General features: G+C 36.7%; 1 pseudogene; it reads left to right on the top strand.

Annotated features, from left to right (window-relative positions):
* The first annotated feature begins 1,381 nt into the window (after nucleotides 1–1,381).
* On the top strand, nucleotides 1,382–2,614 carry LOC102497957 (eukaryotic peptide chain release factor subunit 1 pseudogene; annotated as a pseudogene).
* Nucleotides 2,615–3,239: the final 625 nt, after the last annotated feature.

Genomic DNA, 3,239 nt, shown 5'->3' with positions numbered 1-3,239 from the left:
CCTCACACTCTCTTTCCACTTTGTCTCTAGTGTCCATTACAATTTTTAATACTTTTATGTTCTCCAGTCTTTCAGTCTCTACCATAGAATGCAGTCAGTATATGTTAAGTGGAGATGTACAATGTCTCTCTTTCATAACCTGGCTTGCTTCACTCAGCAACAAATTTTCCATATTCGTCCACTTTCTATCAAATGCCAGGGCCTTGTTATTTCTTATGGCTGATTAGTATTCCATGGAGTATATGTGCCACAATTTTCAGTCCATTCGTCTGTGGACATTTGGGTTGGTTCCATGTCTTAGAAATCATGAATAATAATCCAATGAAAAGAGTTGTGCAAGTGCTTTTCTGACTGAGTGTGCTCTTGTCCTTTGGGTAGATACCCAGAAGTGGAATTGCTGGATCATATGGTAGTTCGATTTGAAGGTCTTTGAGGAACCTTCATATCATTCTCCACAGTGGCTGAACCAATTTACATTCCCACCAACAGTGTAGGAGTGTTCCCCTCTCACCACATCCCCTCCAGCACTTCTCATTATTTGATTTTTTTTTTTTACATTTGCCATTCTGGCTGGGGGTAAGTGGTATCTCATTGCGGTTTTGTTCTGTATCTCCCTTACAATGAGGGATGTAAAGCAGTTTTTTTCATATGCTTTTTGGCTGTTCATATGTTTTTTCTTAGAGAGTTGCTTATTCAGCTCATTTTCCCATCTTTTAATTGGGTTAATCATTTTCTTCCAGATAAGCTGCTTGAGTTCCTTGTGTATTCTGGTTACCAGTCCCTTGTCTGAGGCACAGTTAACAAAATTTCTCTCCCTTTCTGAGGGTTGTCAATTTACACTAATTACAGTGTCCTTTGCTGTGCAGAAACTCCTTAATCTGATGTAATCCTACCTATTTTTGGAATTATTGCCTGTGCTTTGGGGGTCTTGCTTAAAAAGTCTTTGACTACCCCAATGTCTCCCAGAATTTCCCCAGTGTTTTAGACCAGTAGTTTTACAGTTTGCGGTCTTAGGTTTAGATCTTTCATCCACTTTGAGTAGATTTTTGTAATGGTGACAGTTAGGGGTTCACATTCATCATCAAAACAGCATGATATTGGCACAAAAATAACATGAGGACCAATGGAACAGAGTAGAGACTCCAGAAATAAACCCCAAAACATAAGTTTTATTTTTATAAGGTCTATGAAATATTCTGAGTTTCATTTCTGATTTTAATAATTTGAGTCCTCTTTTTTTTTGACATTCTAGCTAAAGACTTTTCAATTTTGTTAATCTTTGCAAATAGCCAACTTTTGTAGCTTCTCATTATTGTTTTACTAGCCTCTATTTTGTAGAACCAGATACTAGCCAACTTCTGCCTTCTGGACCTCTGGCAATGGCAATAACATGATATCATTGATCATTCCTCCCAAAGACCAGATTTCACGAGTCGCAAAAATGTTGGAAGATGAATTCGGAACTGCATCTAACATTAAATCACGAGTAAACTGCCTTTCATTCCTGGGAGCCATCACATCTGTAGAACAAAGACTCAAACTTTATGACAAAGTACCTCCAAATGGTATCATTGTTTACTGTGGAACAATTGTAACAGAAGAAGGAAAGAAAAAGAAAGTCAATACTGATTTTGGACCTTTCAAACCAATTAATACATCATTATAATTGTGTGACAACAAATCCCATACAGAGGCTCTTACAGCACTTTCAGATGATAGCAAGTTTGGCTTCATTGTAATAGATAGTAGTGGTGCTCTTTTTGGCACACTCCAAGAAAACACAAGAGAAGTCCTTCACAAATTTACTGTGGATCTCCCAAGGAAACACGGTAGATGAAGTCAATCAGCCTTGCATTTTGCCCATTTAAGAATGGAAAAGCAGCATAACTGTGTTTGGAATGGAGCAGAGACTGCTGTGCAGCTGTTTATTTCTGGTGACAAAGTGAATGTGACTGGTCTCGTTTTAGCTGGATCAGCTGATTTTAAAATGGAACTAAGTCAATCTGTTGTATTTCATCAGAGATTGCAATAAAAAATTTTAAATGTTTTAAAAATATATCATATATATCATATATCATATGTTAGGGAAAATGGATTCAACCAAGCAATTGAGTTATCTACTGAAATTCTCTTCAACGTGAAATTTATTCAAGAGAAGAAATTAATAGGATGATACTTTGATGAAATCAGCCAGGACACGGACAAGTACTGCTTGGCTGTTGAAGATACACTAAAGGATTTGGAAATGGGAGCTGTAGAGATTCTAATAGTCTATGAAAATCTGGATATAATGAGATATGTTCTTCATTGCCAAAGTACAGAAGAGGAGAATATTCTCTAACTCTAAAACAAGAGAAGGATAAATCTCATTTCACAGACAGAGACAGAACAGGAGCATGAGCTAATTGAGAGCATGCCCCTGTTGGAATAGTTTGATAACAACTATAAAAAACTTAGAGCTACATTGGAAATTGTCACAGATAAGTCACAAGAAGGATCACAGTTTGTGAAAGGGTTTGGTGGGGTTGGAGATATCTTGAGGTACTGAGCAGATTTCCAGGGAAAGGAATAACAAGGAGGAGACTATGAATATTTTGACCTTGATGACTACTAGGTAGTCGACCTGGGTCCGGCAAAATGTGTCCCACCCTCCAGCATCCAACCTACGGAGCATACCCATGGTGGAATCCAAACAGATCCCTGCCTTACAATTGGAACATTTCCAGAACTTAATCCATGAGCATTGGATATTGAAAAGAAAACCGAAACAAAACCAGGCCCATCCATACACTTTGATTTGTCATGGTGTCAGCGTAGCAGCCTACAACTAAGTTCCTAAATGCCACTTTGGACTAATTTTAAAAAGAATCCCAGTTTTTACTTTTACTTGATGGTGAAATTGGTTGTTCTTGTATTTTATGGGGAAAAAAAGATTTTTTTAACCTTCATACATAGAAGCAAAAAAACTTTAACTGCTGTAAACCTTCAAAAGTTAATAGAAGTGAGATTATACTGGTTTGTTTCTTATGTTGATTGGAGAAAAATTTAATTGCTGCATTTCGCAGTGACCCATTTACATGGCATTCTCAGCTTAGACTGCAAAAGAAAAAATACTTGTGGTGAAATGTTGGAATAAAAAAAATAGATGTGTAATTAAGTTACTGATTTAGGATTTTTCTTCATTTTTTAATGTAGGCATTTATAGTTATAAATTTCCTAATGATCACTCCTTTTGTCAC

Source organism: Tupaia chinensis, unplaced genomic scaffold (genome assembly GCF_000334495.1).
Source record: "Tupaia chinensis unplaced genomic scaffold, TupChi_1.0 Scaffold144991_2, whole genome shotgun sequence".
NCBI classification, from domain to species: Eukaryota; Metazoa; Chordata; class Mammalia; order Scandentia; family Tupaiidae; genus Tupaia; species Tupaia belangeri.
The sequence above is the reverse complement of the archived record's forward strand: the minus strand, read 5'-3'. Positions and strand labels throughout refer to the sequence as shown.